The following is a 23,067-nucleotide window of genomic DNA, read 5'->3' as shown; positions in this document are numbered from 1 at the left end:
GGAATACAGCCGAGGCAACCACTAACCAACCTGCAACCAGAGAGGGCTCTCTCTTTGTAATTTAGCTTTGTTTTTTGGAGTATTTTAGGCTAGTTATTATGCACAAGTTTTGTTTTAAGTTTGTTGGGTGGTGATTTCAGGCAGAGCTGGGGTGCAAGTCCAAGACAGTCTGTTCCATTGGGCTATGGAGTCGATGATGGTGTACAGCTGAAAGCATTTCCTGGGCAAAGGTAATACTACAGAGCGAGATAGGCAGTTCTGGAACAATTTTCAAATCTAGAAATGATGGAATGAAGTCAGGGAATGAAAGGCAATCAAGAATATTTCATTATGCTGGCAGAGGGAAAGTGTATGAATGTTATTCAGGAGCAATTAAGAATTCCTAAACAATATTCAAAATGAAAGGACTTAGTGCAAACATGAGCAGTTAAGAATTCATATTTATGACTAATCCTGAAGAAAACATTATTAATAGCAGAGATTGAGCACAGGGTGCATTTAAACAAATCCTGGGCTATTCTTCTTCTCTGTTACTAAGATTATGGAACATACATGACATTTTGCAAACACAGAAAACATAAAACAGGGTTTAGAATAACTTATTGTTCCATAAAGTGACACAGGAATTCTGTAGCAAGTCCCAGAACATCATTAGCACATTCAGACAGCGCAGAAACCATGAACTCCAACAGCCATTTGTATTAGAGAGTCTCAAAAATTACAGCGTAGCTAAGAGAGAAAATCACCAACCCCAAATACATATTATGGGGAGGTATTTATACAAAAGGGAGATACAAAATATCATGAAGATAAGTCTTTGAACTCATAACTTTCTTTACCAACTCTTAAGAAGTAGTAAGTGAGGGAATAAATGCTGAAATAAATATGAATGTGCTAGCTGTCCAATTAGTGAGGAATAATTTGACTTTTTTGGGCTGTGTGAGTCGGCTGCTTGCTGTGCATTCATTCTGTGTTTACTGTCCTGATGATGGTACGTTGTTTTTTGCTGTCTTGGTCTTCATCATCAGTGCTCGGTTTCTTTACATTAAATGAGCTATAATGACCATTCCATTTCTGCTGATCAAAAGGAATCAATCAATAAAATTTACCTGAGAAATGTCTCCATCATTCCTTTGCACCAATCCTCTGTAGGTAGCTGATGTCTTTGTATCTTTATCAATTTTTCATTAGCTTCAGTGTATCTGTAAAAGTTTGGCTGGACTTCAAAGAGATGGTTTATCTCGTGCTCAATGTAAAACATGTTTTCTAATTTATCATAGAGACTCTATCCAGATGGAGGCCCTGTTTCTTCTTATGTGCTTGATGAAGCTGTGATTTGATTGGAGGCATAATTTTTTACCCTGTTGGAATAATGCTCATGTGACAACAATCTTCTAGTGCTAGTTACTAAACTTGGTAGCCCTCTACTTTGTAGTGCTGCAAACTTTATTATGAACTCATTCACCTCTTCCTGCATCTCTTGGCATTTTCTTTCTAAAGTTTGCACAAAATTCCTTAGGTTCAGCACCCTCTTTACTAGCAAGATAGTATCAGTCTTGTTCTCGATACCTATTGCTGCTGGTTGCTCTTTATTATGAGTATTAAGAAATTGAATCATCCTGTTGGCTTGCTCAGGCATATTCCCTAATGATGCTCTAGCCTTTTGATTTTCGAACTGAGCCAAGCCTATCAAATCCATTTGCTCATGAATGGTCTCAATTGATTGCCACTGGTCTGTAATGGATTGGCCAATCCTGGCACACAAAATTTTCTTGACCTCAGCTAGGGTCCTATCAAGAGTGAGCTCTTTCTCCGGCTCCTTTATTCTTTTTTCCAGGGTTTTCACTTCCCTTGTCTTCTCAGCTACATCCTGCTTTGACTTGTCATATCTTTCCTCAATCTTGGCCAGCTTTTCTTTGACCTCTCTCAATTCTACCATTTTCACTTCCAGGGCCTTTATTTCTTTCATCATATTGTCCATACTCAGGCTGGTCTCTTGCTCTGCAAGTGCTGTAGTAGTTGTTGAAACTGGTGCTGAACTTGAGGTACCTGCTTCTAATGTTGGAGCAGTGGGAGGGACTATTGTGGTGGCCGTAGGAGGAGCATCTGTAAGAATCTGAGTTGTTTGAATTGGCTAAGAGGCTAACTCTCCCTGTCTTCCTTGTAATGATGCCTCCAAGGCACCCTCTGTTTCTATCAATCTTTTGTGCAAGCTCATAAGCAAAGTTACCACATCTTGTTCTTCTTTTTGTTGTGCTATCTCTGTGGTTTGAGGATGTAGTGTAGCTGGCAGCTTGAGTTTTCTTTTGAGGGCTGTTATATCTTCCTCTTTCTTATTGATCAAGGCCTGAATGCCTTTCGGATCCTAGGGATCATGTCCCAACTCTATAATAATTTCCTCCAAGGACTTGATTCTATTGTCCTTGGCCTGTGATGAAGCTTTCTCCAATTCTAGTTGGGCAGAAGTATTGTGCAGAGAGTTTTGCAATCTATGGGCCAACAATGTTTCATCTGCCAAGGTGGAATACACCATTTTGCTGGTCTCCTTGTGCAATTCAATCTGGTCCATCGGATGGATGTCTTTGGAGAGCACTTCCAGATTGGTTCTGATATAGTCAGCAACTAATTGTGGTTGCTGCATTATAGGTCTTAAATGACTGAGATTCATTTTCCCTTCCTGGATGTCATAGGCTGCCATTAGCCTTTGCTGATTAGTGGGTGCCATCCTTAGCAACTGGTTGTAAAGCTGGTATCTCACTGGATCATTTCTAGCCTTAATATCAGTGAATGCTTTTTTAATATCAGACCCCTGTCTACTGTGTTGCCTAGTGGATGTAACCTCCACCTCTTGTTGTCTTTCTTGCTCAGGCTGGAAGGAGCTAGCTGATGTCTCCATGCTTGGGGGAACTTGCTGTTCTGTTGGCCCTTCTGGTATTTCTTCCTCTAAAAAAGGATTTAATCTCTGTCTTTTTTCTCCTTGTTGCTCTGTGGATGTCCCTGGAGGGGTCTCTTCCTGTCTATCTCTTTTCTTAGCCCTTTCCTCATTAAGAGGAGTCTGTAACACTGGGATTTCAATTGCCTTTGCTTGAGTAGAAGGGTCTAGCCCTTGACTTTGTTCATCTGTAGAAGCCGGCCGGTCTGCCATTGTCTCTTACTGTTCCAAATTGTGCACTTGTTGTTCTAAATCCTGCACCTCCTTACCTTTAGATGTTCCTGCTAGTGGAGCACTTTCTTGGGCAGGCTGTTGGGAAGCTGTGGTAGATGAGGTGCCTTCTCGGAGGTGCTGAGGAGCTGTGAAAAACACCTGTTCAAAAGATTCCAAGTCAAGTGATTTTTCAAGATTCTTTATTGCTTTTTCTGTTATCTCTTCTTCAGTAAGCTCTTCCACAAGTGTGCCCTCTGGTGAGCTCCAGTATTGTAGCAATAATGCTACAACTCCTGGGGCTTCCTGTCTCTCATTTTATCAACCCGGTAGTTCGTACAAACTTGGAAGCGACGGTGCTATATGCACAAGTACTAGCTCTTGTCGCAGCTGTCACTTGGTCAGCTGGCACAAGTCCGCTAGGGCTCAAGCCAACTTCTATAGGCTCTCAGAAGAAGCTTTCTAATTGATGGATGAAAGCTATTCTCAAAGGAAAACTACTCTACTTGACCAAATGGACTGAAAGCAAATCAAAGCATGTAAACCTAGGAAACCCTAATCTAACTAGTCTAACCTCTACAATGCAAAAAATGGGAATGAAACTTCTACCAATGCTGCTGTTACCTCTAATAAGTGCAAATGCATGGATCTAAACTACTTGCATCATGAAAGATATGTTTTTGTATTTTTCCTTTAAGTGTGTGGAATGATTGTGATCTTGTGCTAACTAGGGTTTGGTTGTGCAGATGGGATGGAGAAGGAAGGAAAGCGTGGGACAGGTTGGGGAGGCTAGGAGAGGTTCCTAGGGATCCTTAGCATCCATCCACAGAGGTTCCTCACATTCAGAAGCTCGGCAACCGAGTGAGTGGCCTCCTACAGGAAGTCTGCAGGGGATCCTACAGGATACTCTGGTTTCTACAGGATGTCTACAAACGGCTACAGGATGACCTACCGTGAGTGTTTGGCATGATGGAGGAGTGATGAAATGGTAGGGGGAGATGTGTAAGGTAGGAATGAGGCTGGTGATGGCTGTAGAAGTGGAGGAATAGGATAGGGAGTGAATGTAGGGAGTAGGTTGGAAGATAGAGGGCTAGGTCAACGAAAGGGCTAGAGAATGGAAGTACGTGAGGAGTGAAAGAATTTGGGAGATAACAGAGTGGAGCAGAGGTCAAAGATGTGTTTGCATGCGTGATCAAGATGGAGGACGAAGTAATGGAACGAGAGAAAGCAGTGTAAATGGAACAAATGCTTGTGACTATCACCAAACCGAAAATGCCTTAACTTAGACTACCTGTGCTTATAAATTCAATGAACAGCAATCTAAACGCGAAGGTGAATGTGCATGAAGCTGTGGTAAGGGAGTGTGGTGCAGGTGTGAATCATGTGGAAGCATCTAACATAACGTGACTGTGTTTGCAACAATCATGGAATAAAGAAATGCGTATTTTTGGTGGTTAGTCATGGACTGCACTCCAATCCCAGATGAGATGGCAGTGAGCCTTAACAACCTTTTTGTTGGAGCTCCAATAGATTGTATCTATCCTCTTCTAACCTAAGCAACTGTAAACCAATTCACCATAAGCAAATCCTATCTAAACTCACGAAAACAACTAAATTAGCAACCTGTAATTCGAATTGCATGTGAAAAGGAAAACTCAAAGTGCTGAAACGAAATGTAAACAACACTACAGCAGAGGGGATCTATGGCTCTCAGGTTGGGCCCTAACCTGAGAGCTATAGTCTCCTTAAAAAAACTCAGAACTAGATCAGAATCTGCCTTCTTTATTCATAATCTGATATCATGCCAAATTGGCTTACAAAAAGGAACAAAAACTGAGCTGTGCTCGAAAATTACAATGGCAATACGAGAGTTTCAACAACCTATCCAAGGCTAATGCCTCTATACTTATACAAAAATGATGATCCAACAAGTGTCCTTGATTTTAGGAGCTCGGCTGTCCAACTAGAGTTTAACTGCTGATCCTGTAGGACGGTCATAACTGCTGTTCCTGTAGAGCAGTTTATAATTGCTGTTCCTGTAGAACATTTGGCTGCTTCTAAGCTCGGAGGGGAGATGGATTGGAGCTCGGAGTTCTTGGTGGGAATCACGAGGAATGTCCCTAAGACCGTGGACATCCTCTCCTAAAACCAGCAGTGCCACCTCATTGTCTCCTTGTCTCCTTTTTCGTTGTCTTTTGCTCCCTTTTAATGCCAAAACCTGGAATCATAATGCATTAGTCACGTAGATAGAGTGCCTACCCTTCTTCCTACAAACAACATGAATAAACTAAGAAATGCATGCATAAGTAGTAAAAAATGAATGGTTTGAGCAAGTAGAATAGGCCAAAATGAGCCCAAATTGTACCAAAATTGGGGCTCATCATCACCCCCCAGCTGAACCATTTGCTCATCCTTGAGCAACTTAGTCAAGATCCTCATCCTTCATGGCTTTCACTGCTCCCCTTACATCCCAAGCTTCTGTGGTGATGTCTTCTTGGTCGATATGAAACCCTGCTGTGTTTTCCACTTTTTCCCATTGTGCCTGGTCATCCTTTCTTGTACTTCCTTCAGCCAATCCTAGCAGCAATGGAGGGCTGAGTTTAAGGCCAATCCAGCTAGCCTGAAGTCTTTGCACGGATTTCTTGTAAAGGTCCACTCTTGCCAATGCTTCCCTCATTCTGGTCAGGGTATGGTATTCCCGGATCTTCAAACTATGTGCCAAGGCATGCCACCTACGTGCACAAGCTTGGGCAGCAGTTTCTCCCAATAATCTGTCCATGTCTTCAAAGTGGGCTATTGCTTGGGCTTGCTGGTCCATAAATCTCAAGGAAGCTGTGGGATCATTGGATAACTGTTGGCGGGCTGAGATGAGGGCAACCGGATCCTCTGGTTCTGCCCGAATGTACAGTGGCTCACTCACCTCTCGGCTCATGACCGATTTTTCTTCAGTGGCTCTCTGATCCTCATGATTCAGCCATGAAGCAAAAGCCATCAACTGCAGATCGCCCAAGGTGATATTGGGATCCCAAGAGACTTCATTGGGCAAAACCAGATTGTGGATGTAGAATTCTGCTAGCTTGGCTTTGTCCTCTGCTGAGCTAGTATTGCATATTTCAGCAAATTGCTGTGGGTTATGGATTTGCTCAATACCTCTTTGTGCTAGTGTGTTTATCTGGAACTACAACCACTGATCCTTTAAGTACAACCCATAAGACTTTGCAGGATGTCTGCACTGCAGGGCCTCCATGGCCCAACTGGCCATGCAAGCCAATTGTGTTTCCTTTTGTTGCAGCTGTTCCTTTAAGGCTTGCACTTCAATTCTTATCTGTTGTTCTTCTTCCTGTAGAAGTGTCTTTGGCCCTTCAAGATTGGTGGTCAGCTCCTTCTTGCCTTCTTGTTCATTTGTGATGCCCTTGGAGGATGTTTCTGCCCCTGCCTTGAGTTCTTGTAGCTGCAACCTTAACTTCTGGTTTTCTTCCTGTAGAAGTGCCTGCTGGCAACTAGCCACATGTTTGGCCATGGTGAACTCGCTCCTGACCTCCCTGAGCTGATCTTGTAGAGGGCCTATGTCCCCCACCCCCTTTGATTTGGCAATTTGCATCCATGTATGGGAGCGGACTCTTTCTTTCTCTAATTCAAAGAATAGGGGTACAGTAAATTTTTGTGGGATGACCTTGCCCGCCTCCAAGAAGGTATAATATGAATTCAGATTGGGCGAAGGGCTAGGTTCAGGTATATGTTCTCTTGCTGTTTCTTCAGGTAGTTCTGCCTCATCCGCCCTTGGTGATGAGGGTCCTCCTTCTTCTCTTTGTTCGGTTTCCTGTAGTCGAGCCAAGGTATCCTATAGGACGTTTTCAGCTTCCTGTAGCTTGGTTTTCTCGTCCAATAGGTCCACTCGATCTTGCCATGTGCTCTTCTTCGGGCTTCCCTTTTCGTAGGTAACTGTGACCTTTGAGGGGGATTTTTCTTTGGGAGAAGCAGGGGTGTCCTCAATGACAATTGGGCTGCTGGACTGTTGCTGTGGTTTCCCTGTTTTTATCCGAACACTTCTCCGTGCTTTGAAGTAGAGAGGAGGGTCCCTCTTCCTCTTTCCTTTTGGCTTAGGTGGTGTACTGAGGCCAGCTAATACAGCCGCTGCCTCTCTGGCTAAAACATCCACCTTCTGCTTCTCAGATTTTGGTTTTGCATGGCTTCCTGTAGAAGCCTATTTTTGCACTTTTGTGCTTCCTGTAGAAGCTGTTATCGGGCTTCCTGTAGAAGCCTTGGTCTTTGCTTTTGGGCTTCCTGTAGAAGCCTGCTTCTCACTGATCTTCGGGCTTCCTGTAGAAGCTCGCTTCTCCTTTCTTGTAGTGGTAGGTCTCTTTACTTTTACTTGCTTTGCTGCAGGGGTTTGATCCTTTTGTTTGCTTGTGAGTGCTGAAGAGGTAATTGGGCTGACATGGCCTGCCCCAACTTTGTCTCTTCTGCTTTTTGACCTTATTTCTCTTGCTGACAGGATGGGGGAGTCAGCTTTTTCTTCAGCCTTCTTTTCCTCAGCCACCGCTTCCTTGTCTTCAGTGCTGGAGGAGCCACTATCTTCGATCAACATTTTAATGTCCCCATCTCATGTTAGATTCCTTAATGACTCCCAGGAGAGGGGAACTTTATATGAGTGCAGTGCATCCTCCACAAGAAGCTTGACTAACCCATGGTGGGCTACCTGATCCGGAATTCCGTCCTTGAGCTTTGTAGAGCACTCCATCAAGGACTGCAGTAAAAAGTAAGGAATGCTCAGCCTCTGTGCTGCAGGGAGGTCAATCTGGTGTCTTAGTTCATTGAGCAGCCTGAAGTGATACGCATATACGATGCTGTAACGACCCTCACAGGTGATATATTTCATAATTTGCAAACTGACTTCGTTCCATGGTGGCAACAGGCTTGTCCTTTTCACCCCAATTTTGTCCTCTGTGAATGATTCTTCAGGTGGGAAGAACTCCTTCTTTGCTTGCTGGCTCTGCTTCCGCTCTTCTTTATCCCACGGCAGGCCCATAGGAAGTTCTGTGATCCGACTGATATGCTCTGGGGTGAGTTTGAGGCTTAGACCTCTGAAGGTTACTGTGGCCAGTGTCTGGGACTTAGGCTGCAGAGCCTGCAAGAATTCCTCAGCTACTTCATCATCGTAGCCCTGTAGCTTATCACAAAAAGGCATCCATTGTGCTCTAGTGAAGAGCTCAACCACTGCCGGATTTCTTCTTAGTGTATTTGAATCAGTGGGCTCTCGCCTGATAAACCCACCAGGCATGATGAACAGAGTGGTTTTGACCAAAGGCGGTAGATACAAAGGAAATTCGGTCTTATAGACAGAGCATGCAATGAATTCACAGACCACAGTCTAATTATACTGCTATCCTGTAGAAGCGATAGTATAGGCACGGCAATCCAATATTTTTTTATGACCAGACTGTGAATAATGACCTTGCCACCTTTGAAAGCCAATTGCGGAAGGAGTTTCAGGGTTACCTCTTTTCTGCCACCTTTTCTTACGTGAAGACTTCACCTTCCTGTAGAGCTGCGTCCCTATAGAAACTGCTTCCTGTAGGACTGCGTTCCTGTAGAAACTGTTCCTGTAGGAGCAGCGCGCAGGCTTCGGGGAGAACGGTAGTTGGCCAGCAGTCGAGAGGTGCTTCACCGGCGTTCAGTCAGCCGAAAGCTTGGCGTATCAACATGCAGAGGTATTCAGAAGAGTTACTCAAGTTTTGAAGTGGAGGTGGATGGATATACGCGCACAATCTAGCCAATTAGATTTTGAATCGGCGCAGCTCGTGGCGCGGAGGGTGAGCTGTCCCCGCCGGACCGTTGGGTGACGTCACCCATCATCCGCCTGCACATTCACTTGCTGCCGCATTCATTCCCACAGATCTGCTGCCGCCCTTTTCGGTTAAACTCGTTTCTCGGTTGACGGGACTGATCTTCACGTGCGTGCTGCGTGTTCCCTTTGTCGTGGCTGCCACCCCATCATCTGACTATCCCTTCACTAGCCAACGTGGCCAGTCAACTGGCCTTACGGCCGCTCAACCATTCATTTCTACGCCATGCAAACAAATAAAAGTAATACTCATGCGATTTGATGGAAGGAAGGATTAGAACACTTACCTGCGTGCGTCTGCACATGATTTTCAGTTTTTTAGACGACGGATCTACCTGCTGCATGTGGCTTACACAGTCCCGGAGGCTCATGGTTACAGGATGTTGGCGCTATAGTGGACGCTCTGGTTGCATGCGCCCGCGTGTTGCTTGCAGATGGCTGGGCGATGAATGGTATCCACTCCTGCAGGTTTGACTGCTACAGGATTCCCGTGGGGTGCCTTGTAACAGTCTCACCTCCTTGGGTGCATGCTACTTGACAATGGAGATGACCTGCTAATCGCGCTCCCAAAGCTTCTGATGCTCGACATGGACGTGGTATGAGCTCTCGGTGTTCATTTTTCTCTGACAACTGATTTTTCCATGAGAAATCATTGATCTGGTTTGTTGGTGCAGGGATCTTGGTTGCATGGTGACGAGGATGGTGGAGCAAGGTATCAGCGTCGTGCATGGGCCCAAAAGAGGCTTGCATGCGTCCACACCAACCTGTAGTCATCAGATCTGCTCATGAAATGCATTCTGGCTCGTTCTGAGCTTCTACAGGAAGTTTCCTGTAGAAGTACAGAGCTTCCTGTAGACAGGCAGCTCTTCCTGTAGAAATTTGCACCTTCCTGTAGAAAATCGCACCTTCCTGTAGAAAATCTGTGTCTTCCTGTAGAAAGACAGCAGTTTCCTGTAGAAGATTCAAACCATGATAAAATTGCACATACCTTGAAAAACATAAGCATTCTTGGAGGAGGAGCTTGTGAGGTGTCCTGGCTGCATGAGAAGGACCTTTGACTTTGACTTGAGAGGCTTCCTCTCCTCCATAGAACACCTGCAATCTGCATGCAAATTTCACATAATAGCTTATTGATCTTGTTTTTTCTCTTCTTTTTTTTTTTTTGAAAGATAGCAGGGGCGCCTCAATGAGGTTTTCACCCTTACCACCTGCCTTAAGCGCCTCAGAGAGGTTTTCACTCAAGGATCTTTATTTCTTTTTTCTCTCTTTTTTTTTGAAAGATAGCAGGGGCGCCTCAGATGAGGTTTTCACCCCTACCACCTGCCTTGGGCGCCTCAGGAAGGTTTTCACCCAAGGATCTTTATTATTTTTTTATTTTTTTATTTTTATTTTTTTTTAGATGCTTCAGGGTGTGCCCAAAGCAGGGGCATGACCCTTCTCTATGACCAATACTGCCTTCTCCATTGTTTTGATGAACTCTTGTCTTGAGGGAGGCTTCCTGTAGATCTTCAATCGATGCCCATTGACAAGCATGGGAATGGCTTCCTCATCAATGGTTCGAATGAGGACGGATCCATTGTCATGACATTTTTCCACTGAATATGGCCCTAGCCATCTGGTTCTCAACTTCCCCTTGAAATCTTTGTATCTGGAATCATACAACAAAGCCCAATCTCCCAGCTGAAATTGCTTGTCATGGAGATGCTGGTCATGCCACACCTTCCTCTGAAGTTGAACCACTTCTGAGTGAAGGAGGGCCTGCATGCGGTGCTCATCCAGTCCATTAAGCTGCAATAGCCTTTCTTGTTGTGCATGGCTGAGATCTAGATCCAGCTGAGCTGCCATCCTCAAAGTGTTATACTCAAACTCAATGGACAGCAAAGCTTTCTTCCCATAGACCAGCTCATAAGGTGTGAAGCCGGTGGTGGTCTTCCAAGTGGTGTTGTAAGCCCATGTGGCTTCAACCAGGCGATCTGCCCAGTCCTTTCTGCTGCTGCTCACCACTTTAGTCAAGATCCCTTCTAATGCTCTATTGGTGACTTCCACCTGCCCATTTGCTTGAGGATGATAGGGGGTGGAAGTCCTATGCTTGATCTTGTGATGAGCTAGTAGATCTTCAACCAAGTTGGATGTGAACTGGCTCCCTTGATCGGTCACCAGCTCTCTTGGGTAGCCAAACTTGTAGAAGATGTTCTCTCTTAAGAACTCGACCACCTTCTCTTCTGTTGCTGCTTTGATTGCTTTAGTCTCTGCCCACTTTGTCAAGTAGTCAGTACACACAATGATGTAGGATCTCTGCCTCGAAGAGGGATTGATTGGACCCACAAAGTCCATGCCCCACTTCTCAAATGGCTCAAGAGTCACTTGAGGTTGGAGAGGCATCTCATCCCTTTGGGTCGGTTTCCCCATTCTTTGGCATTGGTCACACTGGCTGACATATCTTCTGACATCTTGGTGAAGTGTGGGCCAATAGTAGCATGCCTGCAGGATCTTGAAGGCAGTTCTCTTTGCTGCAAAATGTCCTCCACAAGGCCCATCATGACAGGTGAGGAGGATGTCAAAGACTTCCTCTTCCCTTACACAATGCCTTAAGATCTGATCGGGGCCAAGCTTGAACAGATTGCCCCCAATCCATGTAAATGAGGCACTCTTTTTGATGATTCTGCTCTTCTCTTTTGAAGAGAGGTGTGGAGGAAACTGAGCTGAAACAAGGTAGTTTGTTATATCAGCAAACCATGGAGAGAGTACTGAGATAGCAAACAGATGCTCATCAGGCATCTGGTCATCCACCGTCCCATCTTCATCTGCAGACAAATCCAATCTAGACAAGAAGTCAGCAACAACATTTTCTCTCCCTGGTTTATCAACAATGGTTAGATCAAACTGCTGCAATAAAAGTAACCATCTAATAATACGAGCATTCACATCTGGTTTATTCATCAAATATCTAATAGCAGCATGATCAGTATGTACAAAAGTCTGGTAACCAGTAATATAATGTCGGAACTTGTTCAGTGCATGGACCACGGCTAAGAATTCCTTCTCGGTTACAGTGTAATTCAGCTCTGCTTTGGACAAGTTTTTGCTAACGAAGTAAATGGCATATGGAAGTTTTTGCTCAACTTGTCCTAAGGCTGCACCTATGGCTTTGTTCGAGGCATCAGTGTGGATGTGGAAAGGTAGGGCCCAGTTTGGACCTCTCAAGATTGGTGCTGACACCAACTTGTCCTTTAACTCATTCAAACTCCTCTGACAATCGTCAGTCCACTTAAACTCCACATCTTTTGCCAACAGACCAAACAATGGTGAGGCTAACTTGCTAAAGTCCTTAATGAATCTCCGGTAGTATCCTGCTAATCCCAAGAAACTCCAGATATCCCTTACATTTTGAGGAGGTGGAACCCTCTTGATGAGAGCAATTTTGTTAGGATCCACCTGCAATCCTTGGGAAGAAATGGTATGGCCTAGCACGGTCCCTTCAATCATTAGGAATTCACATTTTTCAGGGCTGAGGGACAAGTTCATCTCGGTGCATTTGGTTAGGACTTTCCCTAGGTTGGACAATGCTTCCTGGAAGTTGGCCCCATAAGGAGTAAAGTCATCCATGTATATTTCCACTGCATCATGGACCAACTCCGAGAAGATGCTCAAGACAGCTCTCTGAAAAGTAGCAGGAGCATTGCATAGCCCAAAGGGAAGGACTCGGTAGGCAAAGGTACCCCAAGGACAAGTGAAGGTGGTCTTATCTTGGTCTTCCGGGCTGATTTGGATTTGATTGTACCCGCTAAACCCATCCAGGAAAGAGAAGAACTTCTTTCCTGCCAGTCCATCCAACACTTGATCTATGAAAGGCAGAGGGAAATGGTCTTTCTTGGTAGCTTTGTTCAGCTCTCGGTAGTCTACACAGATTCTCCATTTCCCATTTTTCTTGGGAACCAAGACCAGAGGGGACACCCATTCACTATCTGAGATGGGGTAGATGAATCCAACATCCAACAGTTTCTGCAATTCTTCCTTGACAATGTCCTTAAGGGCTGGATTCATTCTCCTCTGGGGTTGCCTAACTGGTTTACAATCCTCTTTGATGTATATATGATGGGTACAGACCGAGGGATGGACTCCTTTCATCTCCTTATAGCTCCAAGCAAAAGCATCTAAGTGGCTGGCCAATAGGCTACACAACTCCTTCTCCTGGGAAGGAGATAGGGAGGAGCTGATCTTTAATGCTCTCTCAGGGACGAACTCCACACTTTTGACTCTGGGAGTGATAGGGCTGGTTGTACAAAGGTCCACTAAGGTGCTAGCTTGGGCATCCTCCACCAACTTCTCTAAAGATAGTGCACTGGAAGGTGGATTCTGGATCAGGGTCTCAATCAAATCATCCTCGGTAGGAGAATTTCTTCTAGTGGTATCTAGGGTACACAGAGGTGCTGAATACACCTCGTCTTCTTCTCCTTCCTCCAACCAGAGTGGTAAATCATGCTCTAAAGAAGGTTGGGCAGGAGGGTATAGGACTAGTTGCTTGGACATGGGACCATTTTTTATGGTCATGTTTCCTGCCCGACAACTTATGTAAGCATCTGCAGTAGCTAACCAAGGCCTTCCCAAGATGAGAGGATATCCAGTAAGCTTGGCCTTTGGTTGCAGAACCAGGAAGTCTGCAGGGTATTCCCAAGAATCGATAAAGACCAAGACATCCTCCACAATCCCTTCGGGAGTCACGGTGGAGCGATCTGCTAATTGCAGTACTGTCGAGGTCTTCCTCAAGGAACCCTGAAGATTGAGTTTAAGCATGGTATCCCTGGTCATCACATTGATGGCCGCCCCCAGATCAATCAAGGTGTGGGGGATAATGGTGCCATTGATGTGAACATCTACTACAGGGCTTCCAGGATCTAGGTACTTTGGGCAGATGACTTGTCCTAGCATAAGGTCAGACAGCTATCCTATGACATTGATAGTTGAGGCATCTTTCTTCCGTCGGCCTGGGTGTTTGAAACACTTCTCCTTAACCAGCTTGTTATATATTGGCACATCCTTGATGGCTTGGAGAAGTGGGATTTTTACACACAACTGCTTGAGCTCACCCAAAAGCTCATCTTCTTCTGGGTTAGGTTGTGTGGTGGCTGTTAGTCTCTCAGGAAAGGGTGGAATAGGCTTTGGTTCACTCTCCTGATGGTTTTCCTCATCCTCTGGGGGAGGAGGTTGGCGATCTGGAAGAGTCTTTCCAGATCTAAGATTGATCTCCTGGATCTCCACAGCATAGGTAGGGCATGAGGTCTCCCCAGTGTATACCTGCTGAGCCTGTCTATTGTTGGGGTTCGGGTTCGGTTGAGCAGGCATCTGAGGTTGCCTCGGAGGAGCAGGAGGTAAAGGCTGAGGTTGAACTGGTGGTGGAGGCAAAATGGCAGGAGGAGTGTTGTATTGGGGCCTCCACCCCGACTGAGGAGCACTCCATTGAGGCTGCAACTGGGTATGTGAGTGATATGGATGAGAAGTAGGTTGAGTAGGGTACTGAGGTGGATAAGACCATGGAGGAGGCATGGACCGAGAAGGATGAGCAGGGGGACCCCAGGAAGGCATGGGAGTCGAGTGGTTGGGGTTGTAATAAGCTTGAGATGCCCCTTGCATCCCCTGCTGATAAGGTCTAGATCCTTGAGGCCTCCTTTGGTTGATGAAGTAGAGAGGTTCAGTGGGGGCTTCGGTTCCTTGGTACATGGCTTTAAACCCAGGTAAGGTTGGACACTGATTTGTTGGGTGGTCCTCCTCACAAACGAAACACACTTCAACCGAATGCAATGGACATTCGTTCTTAGGGTGTCTTCTGGTGCACCTAGGACAGAAGACAGCCAAGGCTCTCTCAGCTTCTTCTTTCTTCTGCTGGATCCTGAATGTGTCCAGCTGCATGGCAATGGTCTGTCTCACCTCACTCTTAAGATCTTCTAATTGGTTTGTAAACTCATGTTTGGAGAAAGGGACACCAGTGGAGAGGAGATTTCCTCTACCTCGTTTTCTAGCTACCCTGGAATGATTTCGAAACACAGTCTTGATGTCCTCATAAGGCAGTTGGTAAATGTCCCCCCCAGCTAACATGTGAAGGGTGTCTAAGAGATCTTCAGGGACTCCTCAGAGTAGAACCAACTTGAGGGATTCAAGGTCAAGTGTGCACCTGGCCCGTTTATAGCTAAGTTGGAACCTCTCCTCATAATCCTCTAAAGACTCATCATTCCCCATGGTCATTCGAAAGATCTCTCCCTTGGTTTCCTTGGACCTACAATAATCCCTATACTTGGTATTGAAGGCTTGCTGCATCTGAGCCCAAGTAGCGATGCTATTCCCAGGTAATCCCATGAACCAGCGTAGTGCTGCATCCTTAAGAGTGGAAGGGAAAAGCTTCAGCTTTTGCTCATCTTCAGTATAGTCATAGGTTCTACAAAGGACAACAAACTCAAACAAGAAGGTATCAGGATCCTCAGTGGTCAGTCCATGGAAGTGAGGCAAGGCGGAGGGGCTAATGTTTTTCATTTTCATATCTCCATTGGTCTCTCGGATGGGGAAAGCTCCTTCTATTCTCTCATCTTCTCTCCTATTATCAGCCATGGCTTCAGATGGAGTGGTTTCTAACTCTTCTTCTTCTATAGGGTCTTGGTATATCTCAGGATGTTCACCTATAGGTTCCTCTGGGTCACTGTCACCAAAGAAGAGAGAAGGGTGACTCAGTGATGTGGTGGGGGTGTTTGGTAGGAATTTGCCTGATCTATCTCGGTTCCTACGAGGCATGAAATGGAAAGGACTTTTCTTTTTTGAGTGCTTTTGCTTTTTCTTTGGTACCTGCAAAACTGAAACAACGTGATCTACAACTAACTATATTGCTCAAATGAAATTGCAGAATTGGAAAGCTAATCTAGGAAAGCAAGAAAAATTACTCTAGGAAAGCAAGAAATATTAATCTAGGAAAGCAGGAAATGCTAATCTATGAAAGCAGGAAATGCTAATCTATGAAAGCAGGAAATGTTAATCTAGGAAAGCAGGAAATGCTAAGCTACTTTTGCAGAATGGAAATGAAATAAACTACTGAGCAGAAGTAAGAGTACGAAAGTAGAAGAAAAGCAACAATTACTAATACTCTGACGCTTCCCCGGCAACGGCGCCAAAAAGATGGTGAGCTCCAGTATTGTAGCAATAATGCTACAACTCCTGGGGCTTCCTGTCTCTCATTTTATCAACCCGGTAGTTCGTACAAACTTGGAAGCGACGGTGCTATATGCACAAGTACTAGCTCTTGTCGCAGCTGTCACTTGGTCAGCTGGCACAAGTCCGCTAGGGCTCAAGCCAACTTCTATAGGCTCTCAGAAGAAGCTTGCTAATTGATGGACGAAAGCTATTCTCAAAGGAAAACTACTCTACTTGACCAAATGGACTGAAAGCAAATCAAAGCATGTAAACCTAGGAAACCCTAATCTAACTAGTCTAACCTCTACAATGCAAAAAATGGGAATGAAACTTCTACCAATGCTGCTGTTACCTCTAATAAGTGCAAATGCATGGATCTAAACTACTTGCATCATGAAAGATATGTTTTTGTATTTTTCCTTTAAGTGTGTGGAATGATTGTGATCTTGTGCTAACTAGGGTTTGGTTGTGCAGATGGGATGGAGAAGGAAGGAAAGCGTGGGACAGGTTGGGGAGGCTAGGAGAGGTTCCTCACATTCAGAAGCTCGGAAACCGAGTGAGTGGCCTCCTACAGGAAGTCTGCAGGGGATCCTACATGATACTTTGGTTTCTACAGGATGTCTACAAATGGCTACAGGATGACCTACCATGAGTGTTTGGCGTGATGGAGGAGTGATGAAATGGTAGGGGGAGATGTGTAAGGTAGGAATGAGGCTGGTGATGGCTGTAGAAGTGGAGGAATAGGATAGGGAGTGAATGTAGGGAGTAGGTTGGAAGATAGAGGGCTAGGTCAACGAAAGGGCTAGAGAATGGAAGTACGTGAGGAGTGAAAGACTTTGGGAGATAACAGAGCGGAGCAGAGGTCAAAGATGTGTTTGCATGCATGATCAAGATGGAGGACGAAGTAATGGAACGAGAGAAAGCAGTGTAAATGGAACAAATGCTTGTGACTATCACCAAACCGAAAATGCATTAACTTAGACTACCTGTGCTTATAAATTCAATGAACAGCAATCTAAACGTGAAGGAGAATGTGCATGAAGCTGTGGTAAGGGAGTGTGGTGCAGGTGTGAATCATGTGGAAGCATCTAACATAACGTGACTATGTTTGCAGCAATCATGGAATAAAGAAATGCGTATTTTTGGTGGTTAGTCATGGACTGCACTCCAATCCCAGATGAGATGGCAGTGAGCCTTAACAACCTTTTTGTTGGAGCTCCAATGGATTGTATCTATCCTCTTCTAACCTAATCAACTGTAAACCAATTCACCATATGAAAATCCTATCTAAACTCACGAAAACAACTAAATTAGCAACCTGTAATTCGAATTGCATGTGAAAAGGAAAACTCAAAGTGCTGAAACGAAATGTAAACAACACTACAGCAGAGGGGATCTATGGCTCTCAGGTTGGGCCCTAACCTGAGAGCTATAGTCTCCTTAAAAAAACTCAGAACTAGATCAGAATCTGCCTTCTTTATTCATAATCTGATATCATGCCAAATTGGCTTACAAAAAGGAACAAAAACTGAGCTGTGCTCGAAAATTACAATAGCAATACGAGAGTTTCAACAACCTATCCAAGGCTAAGGCCTCTATACTTATACAAAAACGATGATCCAACAAGTGTCCTTTATTTTAGGAGCTCGGCTGTCCAACTAGAGTTTAACTGCTGATCCTGTAGGACGGTCATAACTGCTGTTCCTGTAGAGCAGTTTATAGCTGCTGTTCCTTAGAACAACTGGCTGCTTCTAAGCTCGGAGGGGAGATGGATTGGAGCTCGGAGTTCTTGGTGGGAATCACGAGGAATGTCCCTAAGACCGTGGACATCCTCTCCTAAAACCAGCAGTGCCACCTCATTGTCTCCTTGTCTCCTTTTTCGTTGTCTTTTGCTCCCTTTTAATGCCAAAACCTGGAATCATAATGCATTAGTCACGTAGATAGAGTGCCTACCCTTCTTCCTACAAACAACATGAATAAACTAAGAAATGCATGCATAAGCAGTAAAAAATGAATGGTTTGAGCAAGTAGAATAGGCCAAAATGAGCCCAAATTGTACCAAAATTGGGGCTCATCACCCTCTACCCATTCTTGTTGATTAGCATATTGCTCAATTTGAGGGATATTGCAGTGTACATATCCTACAAGCTTGTGTTTGACTCTTCTAAAGCTTATGAATTGATTGGGGTCATATGGTGCCCAATAAAAGCTTGGTTTTAGCATCAGAAAATTTTTCAAAATCTTGTCTGCCTCTTCCCAGGTTTCCTCTCTCTTATTGAAAATAAATGGGCCCAATTGATGTCTTATCTTGAGCTGTGCCTTCTTCCTAGTGCCATAGAAATGAATCATATCTGAATTACCAAATTTCTAGAATTATTCTAAGGCAAAGAGTCTCATAGGGACATATTTTGGCAGTCTGTAGGGGGCTAGTTCGCAGCCATAAATCCTGATTACTGTGTGGTTTTGGTAAAAATACTAGTGACCAATGCTGTAGCTTTTGGAAAGCTGTAGAATCTTTTGCATCTCATCAATGAGTCTAGGAAGATGAGTGCTCACCAGTAAAGAAGAAGTTGGATATATAAATAGGTCAATAAACTCGCAGTAGGTGTATGGAGAGTAATAAACATGGTGGCAGACTGATGACCAAAATATTACAGACCTTCACTTCCCCTTAGCATCCAATTTTTTGAGGAAAACTGGGAAACTATCAGGTTAATAGTACAACAGTAAATGATATATGTAGGAGGTGTATTTGAACACTCTTTCTCTCTCCAGGTTCATGAATTGCTCATGAATCTTGTCAGCTATGAAGGTGGCATAATCATACTGGACAGTAGGGGGCTGTCTTGGAGCAAACATGGACAGCATTACCAAGATTGTCTCATCAACAAACTCACTGGTATTGAATCCTAAGATGCAGGATATCATGTCTACCAGCAGTCTCCCTGTTTCATTGAACCAAACATGTAGATAAGGAGGAGGTTGCCGGGGCTGAAAATCTGGTTGCATGAATAGCTGGGCAATTCTTGTGATCTCTGAGCTGGGCAGTTTGGCAGCTAAACAAGCTAAACAAGCCTTTGAGGACCATGGAAGCTAAACAAGCCTTTGAGGACATAAAAACAGCCCTAACAAAAACACCAGTCCTCACAAGCCCCAAGTTTGAAAGGGATTTCATCATCTTTTCCTTTGCATCTCAGCACACTATTACTGTTGTCTTATTGCAAAATGGTGACCAAGGATGTGAGGAGCCCATTTCTTTCTTTAGTAAAGCCCTTAGAGACGCTCCCTTAAAATATATGATCATGGAAAAGCAAGCTTATGCCCTTGTAAAAGCCATCAAGGATTTCAGAGTTTATATCTTGTACTCACATGTGGTAGCCTATGTTCCAAATGTTGTGGTCAAGGACATTTTAACTCAAGAAGGAATTGAAGGTAGGAGGGGCAAATGGATAGCCAATATTTTAGAGTATGACATTGAAATCAAGCCTACAAAACTGATAAAAGGGCAAGGAGTAGCAAAACTGATGACTGAAACTAATTTTCAAACCCCTGAAATCAATGAACTGGACAACGAATAGGAGATGGCGACTCCACAGATCAATCAAGCCTTTTTACGATCCCCTTGGTATGTGTTGAGATTGCAACAAGATGATGGAGCTTAGTGAAAAGAGTCGCCTTCACTAAGTGGGCCCGCAGGCTATTTTTGGCGCAAGTCTATTTTTAGACTATGTCTATTTTTAGACATATGGATCATGTCTATGGATTGCAGGTTGTTGTTTATGGATGATTGATCAAGTTGGGAAAAAATAGATGGACTTCTATTTTTGATGAAAGTGTGAGTGATCACAGTGTGAGTGATCAAAGTCTATTTTTAGACTGGCTGTCAAAAACAGAAAAGTCAAATATTATTATCTCACAATAATATTTGGACTATAAACTTAATCTTATTCTCTTGGAGCACTTCAGTTTGAGCTACAGAGGTGGAACATGTAGCTGTCAGAAGGAAATATGCTTTCCTTATGAGTCAGTTGAGTTGGTGCATGCATGAATTCAGTTAGAACTCAATCAGTTGAGTTTGGTGGAGTTGATTGTGGAGTTGATGGAGTTGTGTTCAGTTTAGCTTTGTTAAACTGGTTGTATTTAGTCTAACTGGCAAATAGACTAGAGATGAGTTGGGTGAATTAGTTATTAATTAATTCACAAGTTATTAACTCATAATACAACTAATGAATACATCAGTTAACTCAGTTGCATGTCAGTGCATGTTCAGTTCAACAGGGACAGGTGGTAGAGAATCAGATTGCTATCAGTTGTGACTATAGTTGTGCACCAGATCTTGCACAATCAAGGGATTGAGTATGCCAATGAGTTTGCTCACGTATTTTCCCACATTATAGCTTGTGCTCACGTCCAACAAAGAGTGAGTGACTATTTTGCAGGTGAAAAACGAGTTTGGTGAGCCATTCTCATCAGTTCTTGAGCAGTGGAGGCAGGCAAGCAGTGGAAGAGATTTGGAGATCAGATCTGAGCTGTATTGTGTGTAACAGAGGTGGAGATACTTGTGAGAAGTATTATGCTATGTAATGTTACATGACTCAATCATTAATATACAGATAGTTTGGGTTTTTAGCGAGATGCTTTCCCCGGGATACATACTGTGTTAATGTGTGAATGCTCTTGATGTTTTATTGTTATTGATGCTGCTATATTGATGATCAACGTAGAGGAGCTTATGTATTGTGTATGTTTTCCGCAATAGTACATGATCAAGATAATCTCCATTGAATATGTGTTAAATTATTCAAAATTTCTACATGGTATCGGAGCTGTTGATCATCAGATCTACTATTGAGGAAGTGTTTACATTCTATTTCTCTAGGCAAAGCCTGTAATCGGGCTAGGTAGCCTCTGGATTCATCCTTCCTTTGGAAGGTGAAATATCTGGTAAAAGCCCATATAGTCAATCTCTGTACAAGAAATATTTTGTTCTCACGAAGTCTAGATCGGAAGTAGTTGAGTTGGTTGCTGGTGGAATTCGAATTTACAGCAGTGTTTTCTTGGTGACAACGCAGCAATGTCTTTCAATGGATTGCGATTGGAGTATGCTCTTGAGGGCAGCTCAAACTATATTGCATGGAAGGACAGGATGGAGGCAGTATTGGATGATAACGGGCTGAAGGAGTTCATAGATACGGATATCCCAAAGCCTACTGATTCTGTTGAGGCGGAAGTTTGGCAAAAGAAGACCAAAAAATGTCGAAGGATTCTGTTGGAGGGCGTGAAGGATCACATTGTGTCGAGCCTCCATGGAAAGGCTACTCCATATTTGATGTGGAAATCATTAAAAAAATTATTCCAAAGTAAGAGCGATCAGAGGAAGCTGGCACTCAAAGATAAACTCAGAAACATGAAATGCGAGAAGGGTGACAGTATTCCCAAGTATCTCACGAAGTTCACTGAGTGTCGAGATGAGCTGGGAAGTGTGGGGGTTACTGTCGATGATGAGGACTTGGTGAGCTTGGCTCTCCTTGGTTTTCCGAAGAGGTTGCATTCCTATCAGGACTCTGTCAATGGTCGGGAGAAGTTGCCAGGATGGGAAAGACTATGGTCAGATCTTGTGCAGGAGGAGATCAGGTGGAGTACCAGGGACGGATCTTCATCAAAGGGAGCTGATGAAGAGAATTGTGCTTTGGCTGCCAAAGCAAAGAAAGGGAAGAGAAAGAAAGCTTCTCAGTCTCGTGCGAAAGGCAAGAAGCAGGATATGTCCAAGGTGAAGTGTTTTCACTGTCACCAGCACGGGCACTATGCCACAAATTATCCGCAGAAGAAGAAGAACAAGCAAGCTGCTGTATCTACAGGGGGAGAGGCCTTAGCTTCTTAGTTTGAGCTTGATTTTTCATTGATCGCATGCTTGGTTTCAAGTGTGATGGGATCAGTGTGGTTCTTGGACAGTGGTGCGTCTTTTCACATGACGGGAGATAGAGATTTGTTCTCTGATCTGGAGGACAAATATCTTGGAGTGCACATCGAGATGGGCGATGATGGTAGATACAGTGCGACCGGTATAGGTACCATTTCCTTTGAGAGGGAGTCTGGTAAACCCTTTGTATTGAAGGAGGTCATGCATGTTCCAGGATTGAAGAAGAATATCATCTCAGTGGCGATGTTAGAAGACAAGGGGTATGATGTTGTTTTCAGCGAGGGAAAGGCCTTCCTGCGCAGCAAGACAACTGGTGAGACCCGGAAGATAGGGGTTCAAGTGAGGAACCTTTATTAGTTGCATGTAGATGGATGCGCAACAATGGCGGGCAAGGCAGAAGGATTGGTGAGCTGGGATGATGGCGAGTTGTGGCACAGGAGATTGGGTCACCTTCACCATGGAGCCTTGAAGATACTGCAGCAGATCACTACAGGGCTTCCTAAAGGTACACTTGCGCAGTCAGATCAGTGCAAGGGGTGTACTTTGGGGAAGTTTGTGAAAGCCACCTTTCACGAGAAGGATAGTCGCGCCACGACGATCCTTGAGAGAATTCACACAGACGTGTGTGGACCTTTCTCAGTTGCTTCGACAGCAAAACACAGGTATTATGTTATTTTTGTTGATGATTTCTCTCGTAAGTGTTGGATATTCTTCATGCAGAAGAAGAGCGAGACATATTCAAAGTTCTGTGAATTCAAAGCACTGGTCGAGAAGGAGTCAGGGAAGAAGATGAAGGCTCTTAGGAGCGATAATGGTGGTGAATACATCTCGGACGAGTTCAAGGATTTCTGCAAGACAGAAGGGATTCGTAGAGAGCTCATAGCTCCCCATAACCCACAGCAAAATGGGGTAGCTGAGTGGAAGAACAGAATGATTGTGGGTGTTGCACGGGCAATGTTGCATGAACAGGGCCTACCCCTTCACTTG

The sequence above is a fragment of the Pinus tabuliformis genome, chromosome 5_2 (assembly GCF_031772625.1).
Source record: "Pinus tabuliformis cultivar Carrire ecotype Pingquan chromosome 5_2, CPIR1, whole genome shotgun sequence".
NCBI lineage: Eukaryota > Viridiplantae > Streptophyta > Pinopsida > Pinales > Pinaceae > Pinus > Pinus tabuliformis.
The sequence above is the reverse complement of the archived record's forward strand: the minus strand, read 5'-3'. Positions refer to the sequence as shown.